At 37.4% G+C, this 22,622-nt stretch overlaps 1 long non-coding RNA gene and 1 pseudogene across 3 annotated transcripts in view; both read right to left on the minus strand.

Moving 5' to 3' along the window:
* Positions 1 to 22,622, minus strand: part of LOC115898424 — a 169,968-nt gene that overhangs the window by 49,116 nt on the left and 98,230 nt on the right. For 2 of the 3 annotated variants that reach the window (XR_004058174.1, XR_004058164.1), the window contains one exon: positions 2,462 to 2,597. This is a non-coding gene — a long non-coding RNA (uncharacterized LOC115898424). Of the gene's footprint in view, positions 1 to 2,461; positions 2,598 to 13,823; positions 13,943 to 22,622 lie in introns of all 3 variants that reach the window. The other variant, XR_004058169.1, reaches the window with a different exon arrangement.
* LOC104673177 lies at positions 18,664 to 20,026 on the minus strand (annotated as a pseudogene).

The raw sequence follows: 22,622 nt of genomic DNA on the forward strand, positions 1-22,622 counted from the left end.
ACGTAGGTGACGGGGTTGAAATCTCACGTCATTATTGGAAGTCAACAGATACTCAAGGAGATACTTCTCAACAGTATTGAGATAATTCAATACTGTTGGATAACTCAATACTGTTGGATAACTCAACTGTTGGATAATTCAACAGTGAGTTATCCAGTTAACTCACTGAAAGAAGATCTTAGGAAGATGGATTCAGTCGTTATAATAGCCAAAGTCTCAGGTAATGGGGTAAGGTTATTACTTTTCTTATCCACTTGGAATATAATTCAGATGGCATGGAAACCAGAGTCAAGGCATAAAATGAATAACCAAGTGTAGGGATCTCAATATTTCAAGTATTAATGACAGTACACGTTATTTTACCCTCTTCCTACAATATATTCACTTTTATTTCAATATAATGTAGGTAATATGAGTGAGGGAGAAGGTCCGTTGGTTTTCGATCTCTATTAAGGTGCTCAATGTATTTTGTTAATTGTATTTAATTTTGAGAGATACTACATGAATGGGAATTGTACTTAATATCACAGGAGTTTACCATTGTGTAGTATTTCAGAGTTGAAAAATCTTTTTTAAGTGGGTTGCTTGGTTTGATCTTCACACCAATAAAATGTTTTATAAGTTCTTATTAGAATTTGCATTTGATAAATGAGATTCCAAAAGATTAAGTTACTTGTTCAAGTATACTCTGCTAGTAAATGTTCATACGGCGATAAGTTTGTGGTGTTAGGGGCTTAAATGTAATGCCAAGGAAGTTTATGGAACTTCCTTTCCTAAAAATCTTTTTAGAAACCAACAATTCTCTTCTAACTCAAGGGTTTAAGTGTTTTTATATGTGGTCCTGACTAAAGGCAAGCAAAGAGACCAGAAGGCCTCATAAGTATTCTGCTAGCCCTGTAATTGGGACCATTTCTTTCTCTCTAAATGGAAGCACAGTGATGACAATAATTAAGCTTTAGGCTCTCATACTTCCTTTCATCTGAGTTCTTCAGCCGGACAGGAAAGACCCACCCGCTCAGCATGATATGGCTTTTTTCAAACTGGTCCATGTCCATTAACCATCTAGACTTCCATTAACCATCTAGACTTTGTTTTTTGGTAACAGCAAACAACTTATGGAAACCTCAGGAATTTGAACCCCAAATGTGTGGTCAAATCTACTTTTTACGAGGAAGGTATCATAGCTTTACAAAACTTTCTGAATAAAGTTTGTGCTCTTATACATAATAATGAAGTTAAGGAACCATCAAAGTAACTAGTCAGCAACATCTGCAAGTTTAATGGGAAGAGTCTGAAGGCAGAGTGCAGATAGAAATGTGAACACTCCACTCTATCCCGCCTCCTCCGAGCATTCCACCTGCAATAGACTGTATTCATATCTCCCAGAGGAAATATGCTATTACTGATAATATGATCACTGAAACACTGGGAGTGGTTGGATACAGAGCTCTGGCAGTGGGTTAATAAAAGGCCTAATGAAGAACAAAAAATTCTGCCAGTCACTGTAAAAAAATATTGCCCTCGGGAAATTATAAATCAGACACCATGGTGTGAAGTTAAATATATATCTATGTATATATATATTACACACACACACACACACACACACACACACACACACAGCATTGCCTTGCTGATAAATGCTGGAGTGGGCAGACTGGTGACGAAACACATAAGTCACTGGATGCCCTTGAAGTTTCAGTCCGCCTCAGCATGATGCAGTTAAACGCCTCAGCTGTGCAAAGCCAAAACCACATTTGCTCAGCCTTGTCAGATCACACTGCACTGTGTGGTAGAAACAGGATGACTGATCCACAAATTAGTTGTACTTCCCAGAGCCTTACTTACCTTTTCCCTTGTTATTTTTATCTTTTTTTATTTGTTTATTTGCTCAATTTTACAGCACTAATCTCAATAGACTCTTAAATACTGCTTCTGGATGCAGACCTGTATTTAGGGTTTTCTTAATGTATCCACATTGAACTTGTCTGGTGGGCAGCCTCAATAATTCCATCCACCAACATAGGAAATGTGATGAACAAAGCAGGCCCCGACTAACAGTAATACCTTACCTTTCAGCTAAATTACCAGAGGTCTAGGAAAGAAAGAATTGACCTTTCTAACCCTAGAAACAATCACACACCTTGACACATGAACATGGTGACTGCCTGATTAATACTGAGGAGCTATGGTTCACCTCCTTGGTTTTTCACCTTCACTGAGTCATTGAGTTCCTGCGGCCTTGCTCCTTTAAACCGTTGCTTTCTAACACACCATTTTTTCCCCAGAGGGTACTTCTGCCATCTTCTCACCTGGTTGATTGCGTAGGGACTGTTGACTTTACATCTGAGATAGGCATGGCCCCAGGGGATTTGGAGGAAAGATGGCCAAGGAGTACAGTGAGGTCAACGTCGAGGAGAACCCCTCCACCCCCACCAATGAAGCCTGCTTCACATCTTACCTGCTGAAGCTGGTATCTTTCAATCTACCCTTGGAAGAAATGAGGAGAGGCTGAAATGTTTCGTATTTCGGGGACTCCTCTGCAGTATTAGGGTGTGGGAATAAACTGGGATAATTCCTTTCCATTTTCAGGGATCCTAAAAAGACAATTCCAGAAATGTGGGGAAGGTCTATTAGAAAACCATCAGATTCTTTAAATAAATTGAACCACGAACCTCCAACAGATAGGACAATGAAGCCTCTCTACTTGTAATAAGCATCTGGACATTTATCTTAAATTCTCTTCCCTGAGATTTACATTTTCCTAGAAATCTCTGAAATATTATCGCAGTTACCACCACTCTGGTTTCAAAGGGTCTATTGCATTTGTATTTCTTTTTTTATTGAGGTGATGAAAGAATATGTAAACCAAACTTTACCAAGGATTCAGGGATGAGAAAAAATTAGAAAAAAATAGACAATAAAAATAATATACAGTTTGTGAATCTGAATCACACATGGCAGCTTTGTAAAGCTGTCTGATGGAGCATTGATTCCCATATGGCAGAGCAAATCCCTGATGGACTTTTCATTGGTGCACAGTGCAGCAAAATGGAAAGAAAAAAGATACAGTGAGATTTTCATACTCAATTATAATATATATTGTAAATTATACTTATTTATTCTAAGAGTATATCCTTACTTTTATTATCATAAATACTCCTCTCTTTTAATAGTAGATTACATTTTCTCTTTTGATGCCTTTATTTGGTAAAATACAAAGTTAATCATTCCGTGTTACTCTTCCACTTTTAAAATTTTATTCATCCCAGAAATCCAAAAGTCTGGGAAACACCACAACCAACTGGTAAAGCCCTTCCTGTTTCCATTCTGCCTTAACCTTTCCTCCAGAGGCTATCTTTCCTCTGTCAGTATGGAGAACATGACCTCAAGCATATCCAGAGTTCTTAAAGTATTAGCCCAAAACAACAAGGTTTCCCCTCAAAAATATAGGAGTTCCCTTTCACTCTAACATCGAACTATCAAGTTGAAGTTTTATTCTGAGGACTGGTTCCTTTAATCTAGCTTTGAGAGAAAATTAGTTTCTGGGAGGTGCTGCTAAGGTGATATCTATCAAAATTAGACAAAAATGGCACAGTGGCTCTCTACTGCTTTGCACAGATATCCTTGTAGGCAAGCCAAATCCCCCTTCCTCTTCTATGTACATTTATGTACATTTAATAATAGTACTGTAATTATTTAATAATTATTATTACAATAATAATATTGTAATTATCAAATGGAGCTTTGCAGTGCTGCTAAATATACGGCCCACAGACTTATTCGTAGAATAAATCCCTTGAGGGAATCCAGTCATTTTATTTTATGAATGTAAACTTATAATTAATTTTATTCAATACCAAATGAACAACCCAACCAAGTTAGTTGATCTAATATTTAATAACTCAATAGGTTATTTGTAAATAGTTCTTGATCACATATAAAAATGAAAGTTTATTAAATGACACATTGTTTACCCCTGAGAATTAAAAAAAGAATTTGTGTTTTGAGGGTCATTTTCTGCCCAAAGGAGACCCCTCATGTGTAACAGACCACAAACCATTCTTTAAGGATGAGCACTTTGGGAGCCCTACACTGCAGATGAATGAGCCATGCCTGTAGACCAGAATATTGGCTTGCTAAATTCTTTCCGGATTTATTTTCTTTTGTTATTCCTGAGCTTTTAGGTAAGTTTGTTTACTTGTTCCCACTGTGCTGAGAGATCTTAAAGAAGAGCCTACGTCTACATCTGAATTAAGAGTACTGAGAGAGAAGTCCATCACATTTGAACTAGAAGTTAGAGAAGAGAAGGAACAGGGGCTTCTGTGTGGCATATGGTTACTGGGAGGTCTCCCAAGGGAAATAAATATGCATCTTGGGAATGGAGAGAAGTTTACAGGCACAACCACCTCTCTCCCACTTGGAGATTCTTTGCATCAGCCGATTTTACAGAATTGGGTCTCATTTTCTTAAAGATATCACTAGATGTCGATGTCGTTAGATGGCCAATAAAGATAAGGTCAGAAAATTGACCTTTGAAATTGGTACCATGAAGGTTGTTGATGGTCTTACAAAAGCAGTTTTTGTGAAGTGGCAGGAGTAGAAGTCATTCTAGAACTTGTTGAAGAGTGAATTCCGTAAAAATGTAAAAGTAGCATTTGCAAGCCACTCTTGGGAAGCCAGGCTGTGAAAAGGTGGGGACAATGGGGTAATAGCAGGAGTTCCAGAGTCAAGGAATTGTGGAGATGGGAGATAATAAAGCATTTTTGTGTTACAGGAAAGATCATTTAGGAAGATAAAGATTGATGATGAAGTGGGGACAGAGAATGAGCAACTGAGCAAAGACTTTAAGAAAGTGAGAAGTGATAAGGGATGAGATCTGGAGTATGCGTGCAGGTACCAACACTTGAAAGGGGAAGGCATATTTCCTTCATTTTAATAGTAAGAAAGAGAGATAAGTACCCTTGCAGACAGCTTTGGATCACCAATTTTGGTGAAGAAAGTAACAAAGTTTCCATCTTATAGTTTCTATGTTCATAACGACACTAGATTATTAGCTAAAATGAGAGGGAAAGAAATGAGAGTAAAACAAATTTTAAAATACTGATTAATTTTTTAATGTAGAATTATGGAGTAATGTTCAGATGCTATTTGAGGTCTCTGATGTTTTGGTTTATTCCTCAGCTATGAGGAATAAGCTATATCTGCTCCCTTATTCATGAGCAGATATGGAAAGGGCGAGAAAAGTCAAACCAAGATTAGAATTTTACAGAGTTTATACAGCAGAAGGATACAGGGCAAGAGCATTTGAATATTTGGTAGGGAGAAATTAAGTTAATGAATCATGAAATCTAAGCTAGAAAGGAAGGAAAGTGATAAGATAAATGAGTTGAAGGATTATGAGTAAGCAACAGGATCAATGGATTTACTGCCATGAAGTAGGAAGTACCAGAATTATGGGAAGTTGTGGTTGGAGAGAAGAATACATGCATTTGAGATTTTGGAGTGGGTGGAGATGGAAAGGTCACTGCAAAGAGAAGTGAAGAAGCTGAGAAGCCAAGTTCCCAAGAATGATGACAGGAAATAAAGGAAATAAAGATACAGAGGCCAGTTCAGGCACGGTGGCTGTAATCCCAGCACTTGGGAGGCCCGGGCAGGCAGATCACCTGAGGTCAGGAGTTCGAGACGAGCCTGGCCAACATGGTGAAACCCCTTCTCTACTAAAAATACAAAAATTAGCTGGGCGTGGTGTCGTGCACCTGTAATCCCAGATACTTGGGAAGCTGAGGCAAGAGAATTGCTTGAACCTGGGAGGCAGAGGTTGCAGTGAACTGAGATCGCACCACTGCATTGCAGCCTGGGTGACACATCGAGACTCCATCTCAAAACTGAGACTCCATCTCAAAAAAATAAAAAAATAAAAAAAAATACAGAGGCCAAAAGTTAGTGAAAGAGGGAAAATGACTAGGAAAATATCTGTAAATGATCACCATGGGAAAAAGATGATGATCTATCTAGAAGGACTGAGCCTCAAAGATGCAGCATAGGAGGAAGAAGGGAAACTTTGATCTAAAGACAGCATAGTGTAGAGGGGGACATGATGTCTCCTCCCGGCTGTGAAGGGTAGAATGTGCTAAGAAAAGAAGAGAGAGTGAAAGGGTTGCCGAGTAATGAGGTCCTGAGAGGACATCCAGGTTTTAATCCATGTGGTGGTGTACATTTTATTGGAGAATATGAGGCTGTAGTGCTATTTATCTCCCGAAAGAGAGGTCAAGATTTGAAAATGAGGGAAGTGGATGGCTGTACCAAAGTTGTCCAGGGATAAGAGTTCAAAGAATAGAGAATGAGAAAAGAACAAGTAGAATTGTGAGGTATGATGGAATTATTCCTAGTTACTGCATTTTCTGTAAACACAGCCACAATCATGTCTCTTACTGAGTATCCACAATATATGAGGCATGTATTGTATATGCATTATCTCATTTAAACTTTACAACAAACTGTGAGGAAAGTTGCCTCATTGTCCATTTCATAAAGGGTGAAATTCAGATTTAGAGAGACCATGTAACTTGCCCCCAAATATACAGGTTTTAAATGACAGAGCTTAACCACTATTTTATATTGCCCATCACTTAGTAACAGATGCATTCCTGAATGAGTCTATCACAATCTGAATTTTTGTAAACCATGCCAGAGTTGCAATTCACAACATTTCTGGGAATACTACTGCAAATCCTTTGTTAATGCAAAAATAACTGCCCCAAATGGACACCTCCTCAGTAATCTGTTTGTCCAATCTCAATATGCTTGAAGCATGATTAATTTTTATTGAAAGGTGTAGTTACATAGTATTCTAGGTCAGAGATGATCAAAGAATTTTACGGACAATAAGTTTTCTCTCTAAAAAAAAAAAAAAAAAAGAATTCAAAACTCAATAAGGTCAGTGGCAAAAGCAAGAATTACACATTACACCAAGGTATTATGACACTACTCACTATAAAACATTGCAATTCCTTACTCATTAGCAGAGTTTTATTTTTCATGGGGTGTATTTCAAATGAGGATGTGCTATAAGTAGAAAACAATACATACGGGTTCATTAGTCTTGCTCTTTTAAAGATAAATGCTGTATGTGGGATAAATGCTGTGAGCAAGAAATTATAAGCAGGTTCCCATATGCTAGATATCTATTTCCACAGCTCCTATCATCATGGTTTCTGGGCACTTTGACAGATAGATGAAGCTAATTCAGGCAATGCAGTACATTCAGAGAGTAGGTGAAAATCCTCTTTCTCTTTTGCTCCCTGCCTCAAAAAAACAATAATTAATTGGAAAGCTAAAAGAATGAAAGATTTCCTAGAATAGAAAACTAACAGAAAAGCCATGCAGAAGAAGCAGTTTTAATCTTTTTGTTACAAGTAATAATGTTGACTCTATTACCCTTTGATCAAGGTGTTTGGGAATCTATCCTAAGTAAATAATCCTCAATGTGGAAGATGTTGTATGCTAATCAACACAGCATTAGATAAGTGAAAAATACAAGAGCAAACAAGAAAGAAAAGTGTTCGAAAGTAGGAGATAATTGTGAATAATTTATGGTATTTATTCTCTGAATATTGTGTACAGTGAAAATCACATAGTAAAAACTGTGCACAAACCATAAGAATTTCATTCTTTGGAAAAATCCTTAAAATACAATGTTAAATGAAGAAAGTAGACTACAATATTATATAAATAATGGGATTAAAACTGTAAAAAGAAAAATAAAAAGCATAGAGAAAAAATTGGGTTTCAGTGTTGATACAGGAGTAATTGTTTTATTATTTTAATTTTTCTGTATTTTAAAAATTTCCTTTGAGAAAAATATCTTATTTTAAAAAATAATAATGTAGGAATTTGGAGATTTAAGAGCTTGAAATTCTACCAATAATCACATTTTTAAAATCCATTTATATGGATTTTTAACAAGTACCCCATTACCGGCAAACCCTGCAGTATTTTTAATAACATTTTCATCAAATTTTCCCAGTTTTTACATATGTTAAAGTGCATCAAAATGTGGACAGTTTTATGAATTTCGACAATTGTACACACCCATGTAACCACACCACAATCGAGATAGAGGACATGTCCATCATTCCCAAAAGTTTCTTTATGCCCCTTCCCAGTCAAATCTTCCCCCACTTCTTGAACAGGAAACAACTGATCTGTTTTCTATTACTATGATTACTCACTGTTCCTGTTCTAGAATTTTATGTAAGTGGAATTGTACAGTTTTTATTCTTTTCTCTCTGGCCCCATTCACTCGGCATCATGTTTTGAGGTCAATCCACCTTGTTGCATATAACAGTAGTTTGTTCCTTTGTATTGATGTGTATGCATATGCCACATTGTGTGTATGTACCATATATGTTGATCTATTCATTTGTTCATGGTCAGTTAGGTTGTTTTCATTTGGAAAGATGTTTTGGACATTTGTGTTCAAATCATTCTGTGGACATATGTTTTCATTTCTTTTTTTTTAATTTTATTTTTCCATAAGTTATTGGGGTACAGGTGGTATTTGGTTACATGAGTAAGTAACATGAGTAAGTTCTTTAGTGGTGACTTGTGAGATCCTGGTGCACCCATTACCCAAGCAGTATACACTGCACCATATATGTTGTATTTTATCCCTCACCCCCCCCCCAGCACACCCACTCTTTCTTCCAAGTCCCTAAAGTCCGTTGTATCATTCTTATGCCTTTGCATCCTCTTCGGTGCTAAAAGCTAAAAGAATGAAAGGACCCAAGAGGTATGCCTTGCATTCTACCAGTGGAATGCCTATGCTGTATGGTAAGTGCATATTTAACTTAAGGTTTAAACAAACAAACAAAAAAAAACTTCCATGTAGTTTTTTTAAGTGGTTTTAACCATAAAGCTTACAAGCAAAAATCTTTCCAACCTTAGAATAAGCGAAAATTTTTTAGAGGGGATGCAAAAAGCACAAGCCATAAAAGAAAAAAATTATATATAGGACATCATCAAAGTTAAAATTTTCTGTCCTTCTAAAGACAGCACTAAGGAAACAAAAAGACAAGCAGCAGACTGGCAGAAAATATTTACAATACATATATGTGAAAAAGAATTTGCATTTGAATACATAAATAACTTTTACGAGTCAATGGTAAGAACTCAAACATCCAATAAAAACATAGGCAAAAGATCTGAACAGATATTTCTTCAAAGAAGATAAACATGCATCTGAATAAATGCTCAATATCATTAGTCATCAGGAAAATGCAAATTAGAACGATGATGAAATGTTACTACACTTCTACTAAAATGTCTACAATTACAAAGATTGATAATACCAAATGCTAGTGACTATGTGGAGCAACTGGAACTCTCAGACAGTGTGTATTTTTAGCGGAATGATTCATCTCACATTGGTATCTTAAACAAGTGAAGAATTATTCCTTTAAGTCAGGGCCTGAGGTTTAATTAATGTTCATATTTATTCCTTTTCTCATTATACCTTCAGATTTTGCTAATTTCCATGGCTAGATTATTGTATATAACCTAGCTAAATATCAAATGGTCTCTACATCAGGAAAGACACAATTGTTATTGGCCTGGTAAGTTATTTTAAGATATTATCTCTATAACTACAAATTAATACATTCAATACCTCATTATCTTTGTTCTATTTTAATTTTCATAAATCATTTTGGAGGCCATACTGTATCTCCTTATCATGTAAATCTTGTAATGCCTTTGGTCAAAAGTAATAAAATTCAAATCAAACACAATTAGCAATTCATGAGTTATCTTTCAGTTTATACATCAATTCCAAAAGCTGACTCAATTTATAGACTCAATTAGAATGTCAACTGTGCTAGGTTGTGGGGTTTGAACTGTGACACTGGGAAAATTCAAACATGGTTTTATTTACTCTAGAACTTTAATTTCCTGTAATCCTCTCACAATCTATAACAGCACAATGATCTCTTTGAAGTGAAAACAGAGAATCACTCCTGAATTTTACTTTTCTACACGCCTTATTTGCTCTATTTTTATGTTATTGTGATTTTCCAAACCTAAAATAATGATTTGAAGTACAACTGAGAGGAAAAAAATTTAATATGTATTTTTAAATTCCAGAATAATTAAATTCTCACAATATTTTAACGATTTGGGAGATAATTAAACATAACATGTGATATCTAAGCTTAGATATCACATGCATTCTGTGGTTTCCTAAATTTTCTGTGGATTTCACTCTGTATCAACTTACTGTCTCATTTTCAGTACCAATATTGATGGGCTCCACTTCATTGTTCAATCCTTCCCAAATTTATTTAAAATGTAGTCACACATAGATTAAATCATATGTCAGAATTGTTCATGGTACACTCTGTACGTTCCTAAAGAAAGATATTTAATTAATTAAGAAAAAATAGTAGCATTCTGTAGGAAAAGCAAAAAATGCAAGATCAAAACTCCAGGTAGATTCTTTAAGCCATTATGAGTGACCTCTAAACCACAAACAATGGTAAATTCTTGGGAAAACTTTGCTTAACTGGCACTCACAATGCACATTAACTCAGAAGCACAACCCGGCCAAAAATATAAACCACTCAGTGTTTATAAATGTGAAAAGAAAATTAGCACATGAGCAAAAGGAAAAACACATCTTTGGTGTCAACCTTTCTGTGAACTTCTCTGTTGTGATTACAGTTGTTTGCTGGGTTTTGCAAAGGTGTGATGGACAGAGGGAAATGTACACCTGGAGGGAATTGTGCAGCTGTCAATAGTCGCAGACTGAAACTATGTTAGGTATAATTGTGTTCATTGTTTGTATTTCCTGATTCAGAGCCCCTTAAAGTCACTGCAAAGGGAGCAAGTCTTACAAAGGTTCCCAACCATGTCTGCATATGAGACTCACTAGTGTTTTCAAAAATATTCAAATGCTTGATTCTTTCTACAGGTTAATGAAATAAGAACCTCTGGGCATGCAGCCTGGATATCAGTATTTTCTAATAATAGCTGGTGATTCTGATGCATAGTTAGGTTTAAGAAACACTGTATTAAAGCAAACGTTAGTCGCTTTTTCCAGCCCAGGCTTCTAAGATGATAGAGAAAGTAGGGACAAGATTGAAGGGCCCAAAGCTATTTCCAATTTATCAGGAAGTCCAAGAGAATTATACATGCAGTGTACAATATCCAGGTTCCAATATCAACAGATGGTTGATCTGTAGTTATATTGGATCAATATTGTATCGTGAAAGACAGCTGATGAACATAAAATGAAGAAATGAATTATTACATAAGAAAATATTTTTAGTACAACAGTTTAACCGTTGACTCCATTTTGGGAAAAACTAAAAAGAGAATCTCTGAGATAGTTGTGGCTTTCGCCTATACAACATCCATACTCCTTCTTTTGAAAACAATACCTCAATTTTGTAATGGGGAAATATCCCTTCCCCAATGTCAGTCTGAGTCTAATTGAACGTACCATCTGATTCTGAGATGAACATGTGACTCAGACCTGGATAATGCCAATATTACAAACTTTTGGCCAGAATAATGATTCAAACCCATGAAGATGATCTGAGTCAAGCCATGGGAGTGATCAGAAGTCAGCCCTGATACATTCTAGAGTAGTAAGAAGGAAACCTGAGCCACAAATGAAAGAAAAGTCTGTGTTACTAAAAAGGCAATGAGGAGAAAAGCAGAGACTAGTAAAGAAGACAGATGAAACTGGTCTTGTGCTCATAGACTTGTCAGTTATGTAACTGGGTAAATTTAATTTTGTTACATTTGTTCATTCATTCATTTATTTGAGGAAAGCAATTTTGAATAGAAATTCTGTTATCAGAAACCAAACAAGTTCTAATAAATATAAGATCCTGTATTAGTGAAATTATCAGAACTATTAGGACATCTAGAGATACTTTACTATTCTATTTTTCTTTGTTTGATTGTTTGTTCAGACAAACTAAAGCTTTAATTTCCCAGAACTAGAACCTCAAGCAAATTTCTAGTCAATCATTCAATCCATCAACAAGTATTTAATGGGCCCATCTGTGTCTACCACTCTTTTAGGCATGAGAAAATGAAACTAAGTGGAAGGCTTTGTCCCCGCCTCCAGTAAGTTTACAAACTAGTCAGAAAGACATAGTAAGTATATTAGAAATAACTTGGAGAGAAGAAAGCTCATAAGTTTCACTCTAAAGGAATATTAATTAACATGCTTCAAGTGTTTTATGTGAGCCAAACATATGAAACATTGTAGAAGGATCCTAAGAAATAAACAGTACAACCACTGCCCTCAAGGAGCTTATAGTTAAAGACATAAAACACTGATGGCAGAGATGATTTAAGTGCATTATAAAGCAACATGCCATAACATATTAATAAAAACAATACCTCAGTATTAAGGTCTGAATAGGTAGCATGGTAATTACTAATTTACTCTAATAGCTCAATTTCTTCCATGACTCTCAAGGGCCACCAACTTAAATTTCAGAGGTTGGTGTTTACACCTAAACACTGGATCTGTAGGATTGGGGGGTGTTTTCCCAACTCTACCACAAATTCCAGCACTTCTGTGTGGAAATAGATCACCTTCTAAAAAATAAATCCTAACAACTTTTCATAATTCTCCAGTTCTCCATTATTCTACAATTTTTTTATCATTCTCCAATTGGTATCCTTTAACTTTTCTTCATTTTCTAACTCTCTATCAATTCTCTATACTGTTTACAGTTGTTTCCAAAGTTTTTCAAGTGTAGCATAATCTAGTTCTTGTGTTAAAGATACAGGAGGAAGTGAAACAATGACCACAGGAATGTAGAATTGGATCACGTTGACACAATCCATTTCTTTCTTTTTCTTCTTGTTTTCTTCTTCTCTTAAACCTCCAAATCCAGACTTTTTTGAAAACAAACTAATATTGGATGAAGACTAGCTTTTGTACTCCAAAAGAGTAGTCTTTTAATCAAAATGACTCCCAAGCATATGTGCATCTGTGTTTATGTGTACATTTTTCTGTGTATGTGTGTGTATGTGTATGCATTGAGGGTTAAGATTTCAGACTCTGGAGCGAGGAGAGGTACCTGGAAAGACTAGGAACGAAATTTACCAAATATGGGTCCTTATTTACTTTACGTACTTCTTCATCACTTCTTCTTGTGGGGCAGGGGAGGGGTAGATTAGACTAGTATTGCAAATACGTACCAAGAACACAAAGAATATCTCAGTAATGGAATCAGAGAAAATCCAATAATTAAACGTTCCCTAGTGTCTATTCTGCTGCCTTACTTCCTTAATTTTCCTTTTCAATTCTTATTAACCTTTCTGTTAATGCATGGATAGGAGAACATGAGGCACTGAAATGGAAATTACATGATTTGGCTACTTGTAACTCTTATTTTTAAATAAAAAGTTGACATTTAATTGAGAGATGGAATAATAAGGTTAAAATACTAGCCAATGTGATCCCCACCCACACACCCGGAATGGTCTCTTGCCATGTCTTTGGCTTACTCTCTGCTTAGTCAGCTAAGCTGTTCTCATCTGATTGTTTCAGAAAAGGGATTTGACAGCATAAAACAGAAAAAAAGTAAGCACTTCTTGGGTTTTGAATTCAGAAGTCTAAACAATGAGGCAAAAGAGTAGAAAAGAGTCTTCTATGTAAGATTCATAATATAGCAAACAATTTAGGATAAAATATGATGAAGTGCACAGCTTTCCCTAGGTTTCCATGGCCATTTTAGAAAACAGTATTCCCTGCATGTTGATAGAAGTCAAACAAACAAAAAAAAAGCAACACAAACCTAGACCTCGGTGTGTCTCCAAGGGAGGGGCATTGTCCATGCTTCTAGGCCAAGTCCAAGGCAAGGGCCAATTGCCTGAGAAGTTTATGGAATCTAGGTTGAACCAAAGGAGGCAAAACCTAAGAGAAAAAAAAATGACTGCTATGTGCATTTAGGCAGATAGAGCCTTCAACAATATCAGAACTTCCCTCTTCTCAGGGTGGCAGAGGAAAACAAAATTGACTTTTGTTAAGTGTGGCTCAGACATAGCAAGAGAACCACTGAACCTAAAGTGATTGTGCTTACTGGAATAAGGCATATCTCCATGGTGACTCAAGTGGACTAACAGCTGCAGTCCAGATGGGACAATGTCACAGCCATTGTGAACAGAGATCACTGTGGATAAGCAATGGATGTCTTCAAAGACACCTATAAGGGCAAAATACGTTGAAGACCAGATTTGCCTACTGCCACCTCTGCCCATGCAGAGTCAACCATATGCAAGATCTTAACATTAAATCATTTATAAAGACAGATGGTATATCTGTTAAGCTCTATAAAAAACTGACAGGTATAGGTAATCAAAATCTATTATCCACATAAATAATAATGTTCAAGTGACTGTTTGTAATGCAAAAACTTTTCTTTCACATTGATGATCACAAATTTCTGTGAGTGATCTCTTTCTAAACTGAAGCTGATCAAAATTTTACAACTGACAAATATGATCAATAGCCAACACAAACCTTAGAGTAATAAAATCTGAAACTGTTGCACTTCACCCTCTTAAAAACAAAGACATGACTGAAATATTTGCAAGCCAACAGGCACCAATGGCATGGCTTCAAACAAGGCTCAGTAATAGTGCCATTTTCCTTACTCCCAGAGCAATGAGTGGGTGACTTAAGACCAGAGCAGAGAAAACCTCTGAGCTATTATGCTGGGAGTAAATTAAAAAGTATTTATAATGTCACTCATTTGCTACCTCCACATTTGCGTAACATTTACATCATATTGCAGTATGCTGCTTTGAAATGCCTTGTATATTTCCAGGATCTATGCTTACTGCCATCAACCAAAGCTGTTTGAGGACAGGGACTATGTCAAATTCAATGGAAACCTCTGAATTTCGTTAGACTTTTCTCCTGTATTGATATTGTTTCCATTTATTCTTCTTATAGCTCTCTTTGCACTTTGCTCCTTGACTTGAAACATTCAATAAATAATTACTGACCACCCACTATGTGGGATGTAAGGTCCTAGGCCCTGAGAAAAATTATGTAAAGAAGACAGACAAAGTTTTGGCTTGCATTGAGTCTACAATCCAGTGCAGAAATTTAATTTTTAAAAAAGAATATATGAATTAAACAAGTTCAGATTGTGACTGGTGCTAGAAAGAGAGTAAAATAAAATGCTATACTATAGCAGGATAATATGTAAAGCCTATTTTAATTTAGGGATATCAGGAAAGGCTCGTCTGAAGAGATGTCTTGTGAGCTGAGACTTGAAGGATTATAATGAATCATATAATGATCATCTTGTAATGATCTGAAAACAAAAGGGAACTGCAAATGGAAAGGCTCAGACATAGGATCAGTCATGCTTTTTGTCAAGGAGACCAATGTTTCTTAGTCTGAATGATCTAGAGAGGAAGTGATAGAAGGTCCTAGGAAAGCAGAGAGGGATCAGCTTTCATTGGGCTTTGTAGTACATATTGCCACTCTCCCTGTGATTCTTCTCTTTCTGACCATTCCATCTTAATCTCCTTCATGAACTCTTCCTGCTCTGCCTGGCTCTCAAATACTGGTGTTTTTCAGATTTCAACCTTGCCTCTATTTTTCCCCTTCTGGTTTTTCCCAGATTATCAGCACTACCAACCATTTGCTGGAAACTCCAAAATCATTATATCCAGTTGTACAGTGTACTAATTATGACTTTAAAACCCCAATGATGGCTGAAGAACTACACAAATGTCAACATAGAAGAGTTGTCCGAAGCCAGGCATGGTGGTCCACACCTGTAATGCCAGAACTTTCAGAGGCTGAAGCAGAAGGATATCATGGGGCCAGGAGTTCAAGGCCTTGGCCTTCCAAATTTCTGGGATTACAGGTGTGAACCACCATGCCCAGTCCAGAGCAATACTTTTAAATGGCAGTCATATCATGTTTCTTATCCAATGTTTTCTCATTTCTCTTAAGTATCATCCAAATTCTTTACAATGGTTCACCATCTACCACCACGAACATCATATTTCATCTCTCCTCTGTCCCTTTTGCTCACTCTTCTCCAGCCACACGGGCCTCCCTACTTCTCCTTGAGTATGCCATGCAAGCCCTCAATCATGGCTTTGTCACAGGCTGTTCTCTCTGCCTTAAAAGCTCTTCCCCTCCGTATGCACATGGCTCACTCTTTAACTTCCTTCAGATTCCTTCTGTGACAATCTTACATAAAATAGAACACCCACCTCCCCCATCACTTTCTGTGGCCAATATTCTGCTTTATTTTCTCTTTACTACCTTTATTTCTCTATTTTCAGCACAATTCTAAATTAAGCGGGTATTTTTAAAATTTATCTGCCTCCTCCATTGGCATATAAAATTTATGACGACAGGGATTATTTTCTTAGTCATCTTCAGTCTTCTGCTCCCACAACAGTACTTAGCACACGATAGTGGTTCACTAAATATTCCTTGAATGAATTAGCAAATCTCCATGCCCTTATATAGGCTATCATTTTGTGTGTCTGGCATATTACACCTTTTCTCTTGGTGTAATCCACTCTTCTCAGCATGGATACATCTCCTTCATAAGGCCTTTCCAGAAACTTCAGTTTGGGCTAATTGTTCCTCCTCTCTATTCTCATAGCACTGAATGTGTCATCACCCAGCAATTATCTGTCTGTTAAAATTAAATAAATCTATGCCTGCCACTTGCACTAGATTTTAATGTCTATGATAAAAGTAAGCATGTCTTCATTCAACAATTCAATAAGTATGTAGCAAACATACAGTGCTAGGCACTGGGAATACAACATAGAACAGACAGGCAAGGTTCCTATACTCAGATGCATTCAGTCAAATGTCTTACTCTTGGATAGACTCTCGACACTTAACACTGCTTGGCATATTGGGAAGATTAGTGAGTGTCTCTATTTGGACCTATTACATTATATCTTATACTTGAAAAATGGTCTCTCTTCATATCACCTCTCACTTTCATCAGAATAAAGCATATGGAATTTGGAGATACTAACTTAGGTTTCCCTGTGTAGATTCTGCAACTTTGCTCCTGATCACAAAAGTCAAAGGCATTCATGCATTTTTTTTCCCATGGGAGGACCAAAGAGAATAAATAAGTAAATTGAGCTTCTAGTTTATTTTAAAATCAACTCTATTGATATATAATTAACATACACCAAATGTACACATTTGAAGTGTACATTTTGATGAGTTTTGGGTAATTTATTAACTCATGCAACCATCGTCAAATGAAGATATAGAACATTTTCATCACCCCAGAAAGTTTCCCTACCTTTTTCCCAGCCAACCCTATCAACACCTCCAGCCCCAGACAGTCAACGGCTTGCTTTCCGTCCATTTAAATTAGACTTGTTTTCCTAGTTTTATATAAATGGAATCATTTGGTATGTACTTTTTTTGATCTGACTACTTTTGCGCAGTCTAAAGTTTTGAGATTCCATCTATGCTATTGCTTGCATCAGCATTTCATTCTTTTTTATTGCTGAGTAGTATTACATTACATAGCTATAGCATGGTTTGTTTATCCATTTATCAGTTGATATTTAGGTTATTTCAATTTGGGGGTAATTATGAATAAAGTTTCCTGAACAGTTCTAAACAAGTCTTTGTCAGATAATTTTTGTTTTGTTTTAAAACTTTTACTGCGGCCGGGCGCGGTGGCTCACGCCTGTAATCCCAGCACTTTGGGAGGCCGAGGCGGGCGGATCACAAGGTCAGGAGATCGAGACCACGGTGAAACCCCGTCTCTACTAAAAATACAAAAATAACCAGGCGCTGTGGCGGGCGCCTGTAGTCCCAGCTACTCGGGAGGCTGAGGCAGGAGAATGGCGTGAACCCAAGAAGCGGAGCTTGCAGTGAGCCGAGATCGCGCCACTGCACTCCAGCCTGGGTGACAGAGCGAGACTCCGTCTCAAAAAAAAAAAAAAAACTTTTACTGCAATGTAACAATGAAGTAAACAGTAATTAGACACCTACTAATTTTTCCCCAAAACAAACAAAAAATGTAAACAGGAAAATAACTCTGCCTATACTTGTACAGCTTCTCACATCGTGTTAGAAGGGTCTCACATTCAATGATGAAGAAATTTTAAAATAGCAGTAATTATTTTCATTTTCAGAAAAGGTTCCCTTTCTCCCCTCTCACCCCAAGTATTTAACATGAAAGAATGGGCTTCCTTACACATTAATTTTATACGTATTTTTGAAGCAGCAACAATTAACTATCAATAACTTGGCATTTCTATTTACAGTCGCTACAAAATTCTTTCATATTTCACAAAGTCATTATCCAGTGTTGCCATGAAACAGAGACTGTAAATTCTAGGTAGCTAAGATTCTTTCTGAAATGTTAAGTCAAAGAAATATAAAGCAGGGCATTACACTAAGTTTCTGGATCTAGTATACTAAAAAGAGTGAAACCTAGGAAAAGTTACCTACTGTTTTACAGAAGAAATAAAGACCTGCAAAAGCTGATTTAGGGTTGTATAATATTTTACATACTGTGTGGAGTTGCGGCATCTGCTAATTGAAGCAGATATGCACTGTATTTATCCCTGTCCTATATCCTAGATCCCTCCCTCCCCACCCCCAACAGTCTACTACCTTATACCAAGTATTGCAGATATGAGCCCAAGTCATCCCAGACAATCCAGTGAACAAGTTGGGTGTAATGCACTAGTGGGAAGTGTGAGATATAAAAAACTCCCTTTCAATCTTCATCAAAGTTCTGCTGTAGAAGAAAATCGGCAGCCAAATTCTTATTCTTCTCACAAACAAAATATGCTTGTATCACAAGTCCTTCAGGAATTCCTACCTTTCTATAGCTTCTTTTTCCTGAGGCGTTACTTGAATGTAGTTCATAGGACCATTTCCAGGTTCTGCAATTCCTCCACTGCCACCTCCACTTCCTCCTCCTCGACCATCAGCTTCTCAAACTGGTTCATTTAACATCTGAATAAAATGCTCCTTTTGTTGGCTAATTTGCTGAAGTAATTGAGGATTCTCTCGACCTATCTACTGTAGTAACGCTGGAAGCAGGAAAGTATTCTGTCGAATAATTTGTCTCATCTGTTGAAACTGAGGCTGATTCCATAAAAATTCAAGGGGATGTTCCAGAACTTGTTGTTGTCGTTGCTGTCGTAGTTGCTGCAGCTGCAGCCAGTGTTGAAGACTGAGGAACCCCAGTACTAGCTGCTTGGTGGGGGTCAACCACAACCTGACTTTATCTCCAGGGATTCCCATTAAAAGATACTCCACTGCCCTGTCAGGGTTCTTGAAACTGGCTCTCCGGGCTGCAATCTTGCTCTCATTCATAGCCCATTGGCATGATCTCAGTTACCATATTCTCATAAGGCTGACCTGTCACCAGTGCACTCGTTGCATCTTCGAAAAGGTTTGACCAAGAAGAATCTCCCGATGTACAATCAGTTGATGTCGGCTTAGTAGCCACTGGTGTCTCTGCTGGCTTTTCTGCAGATTTCTTTTGTTTAGTTGCACTAGCAGGTGCAGGTTCAGAAGACACTGTCACTGACACTGGAGTGATAAATGTGGGTGTGAAAGTGGGAGCCAAAGCAGGGACAAGGGTTGGAGCCTGAGCCACAGTTGCTGCTGTGGAGGAAGTAAACTGCTGTAGTGCTGGCAGGAGCTGACTGCTGAGTTGTAGCTGGTGCTGGTGTTGACACTGCTTTGGGTTTGGTCACCATAACCATAACCACCACAAAGATTTTCTCATCAATTTTATATTCTTTGAGAGCAGTATCATCATTGAGGATTTTGCCTGCATAAATTAATTTTTGACCTGCTACCGGAGAGGCATCTTTCCCCTCTTCAGATTCTATCTTCTCTCTCAGTGCTTTCACTGTCTCCTCCAGGTCAATGTCTATCTTGAAGGTCTGCGGCTGGAGGGTCTTCAGGGTGACCTGCATGGTGCCACTGCACAGCTCGGCTGCGGGGCCTGCGCCAGGTGCTGGCTGCTGGTGGGGGGGGGGCGGTGGGGGGGGGGGCGGTGGGGGCGGGTCTGTGGCCTCGTTAGATAACTTTTTATTTCTCTTGGAATAATCCTTAGATATGCAAATGATGAGTTGTATAATAAATGTATAGTTATTTTAATAAGAAACTGCCAAAATGTTTCCAATGGGACTGAGTCATTTTGCATTCCCACCAGGAAAGTGTGAGAATTCTAGTTATTTCACATCTTTACTGACACTTGGTATTATCATTCTTTGTTATTTATGCCAATCTATTTCTTATAGACTTCATGGCAGGCTAGTGTCTGGATAACTAGAGCAGAATTCAGGGACACTTAGGCCTTACAGAATAACAAGAACTGATCTGCAAATGTGTTTGCATAGCAGCTTGATGAGGCCCATATAGTCAAGCCTGGGACAAAGAAAATAGCCAAGGCTTTCTGTACCCAAGAGCTCAAAGGGCACAACAAAACAAAAGGACTGTAGGATTTAGAAGACAAGGATGCACAGGATAAGGATGCAGCCAGAGATCACGGTTGGACCACAAATGTTAGTAGTGAACAGCAGCATAAAAATACAGAGAAGTAGTGATCTGATTAATGACTTGGGGGTGACAATATTACAGAGAACAAAAATCCGCCTTCAGACTGATGCCATGTCCTCACAGAACTTAGATATAATCCTAAAGAGCAAAAGAAGAATAAAACTATGCTCTCCTTAAGTTGACAGAGCTTAAATTCTAAATCTACCAAGTTTATGTCCTGAAGTGACTGAATTAACTTAAGAAGAGCAATATTAAGCTGTTGCCCAACAAGCAGTTTGTAGGTAAGGATGGAAATTCAAATTATTTACTAAAAATACATTTGACTTCTGCATACTTGTATTTTCTGTGTGAAAATTCACTCACATCATAACAACATGTTTCTAACTATTCAGATGTCCTTGCTTAAAAAAAACTGTCCATCTTTGAGTTTCATGTGTATTTGGTAGTGATCATGACATATATATTAGAAAAATGTGTAATAAAAGAATATTTCTGTAATCCCAGCACTTTGGGAGGCCAAGACAGGCAGATCCCTTGAGGTCAGGAGTTTGAGACTAGCCTAGCCAACATGGTGAAACCCCATCTCTACTAAAAATATAAAAATTAGCCAAGCCCAGTGGCGTGTGACTGTAATCCCAGCTACTTGGGAAGCTGAGGCAGGAGAATCACTTAACCCAGGAGGCAGAAGTTGTAGTGAACCAAAATTGCACCATTGCACTCCGGCCTGGGAAAGAGAGGGAGACTCTACTAAAAGAAAAAAAAAAAAAAAAAAAAAAGATTTCAATTAAGACTCTAAAACAACAACTTGATATAATTTTTCTGTTTTCTTTTCATTATTATTATACTTCAAGTTCTAGGGTACATGTGCACAATGTGCAAGTTTGTTACATATGTATACATGTGCCATGTTGGTGTGCTGCACCCATTAACTCCTCATTTACATCAGGTATATCTCCTAATGCTATCCCTCCCCATTCCCCTCACCCCATGACAGGCCCCGGTGTGTGATGTTCCCCTTCCTGTGTCCAAGTGTTCTCCTTGTTCAATTCCCACCTATGAGTGAGAACATGCAGTGTTTGGTTTTTGTCCTTGCGATAGTTTGCTGAGAAGGATGATTTCCATCTTCATCCATGTCCCTACAAAGGACATGAACTCATCCTTTTTGATGGCTGCATAGTATTCAATGGTGTATATGTGCCACATTTTCTTAATCCAGTCTATCATTGATGGACATTGGGTTGGTTCCAAGTCTTTGTTATTGTGGATAGTGCTGCAATAAACATATGTGTGCATGTGTCTTTATAGCAGCATAATTTATAATCCCTTGGGTATATACCCAGTAATGGAATGGCTGGGTCAAATGGTATTTCTAGTTCTAGATCCTTGAGGAATTGCCACACTGTCTTCCACAATATGGTTGAACTAGTTTGCAGTCCCACCAACAGTGTTAAAGTGTTCCTATTTCTCCACATCCTCTCCAGCACCTGTTGTTTCCTGACTTTTTAATGATTGCCATTCTAACTGGTGTGAGATGGTATCTCATTGTGGTTTTGATTTGCATTTCTCTGATGGCCAGTGATAATGAGCATTTTTTTCATGTGTCTGTTGGATGCATAAATGTCTTCTTTTGAGAAGTGTCTGTTCATATCCTTCACCCACTTTTTGATGGGGTTGTTTTTTCCTTGTAAGTTTGTTTGAGTTCTTTGTAGATTCTGGATATTAGCCCTTTGTCAGATGAGTAGATTGCAAAAATTTTCTCCCATTCTGTAGGTTGCCTTTTCACTCTGATGGTAGTTTCTTTTGCTGTGCAGAAGCTCTTTAGTTTAATTAGATCCATTTGTCAATTTTGGCTTTTGTTGCCATTGCTTTTGGTGTTTTACACATGAAGTCCTTGCCCATGTCTATGTCCTGAATAGTATTGCCCGGGTTTTCTTCTAGGGTTTTTATGGTTTTAGGTCTAACATTTAAGTCTCTAATCCATCTTAAATTAATTTTTGTATAAGGTGTAAGGAAGGGATCCAGTTTCCACTTTCTACATATGGCTAGCCAG

Source organism: Rhinopithecus roxellana, chromosome 1 (assembly GCF_007565055.1).
Source record: "Rhinopithecus roxellana isolate Shanxi Qingling chromosome 1, ASM756505v1, whole genome shotgun sequence".
In the NCBI taxonomy this organism is placed as follows: domain Eukaryota; kingdom Metazoa; phylum Chordata; class Mammalia; order Primates; family Cercopithecidae; genus Rhinopithecus; species Rhinopithecus roxellana.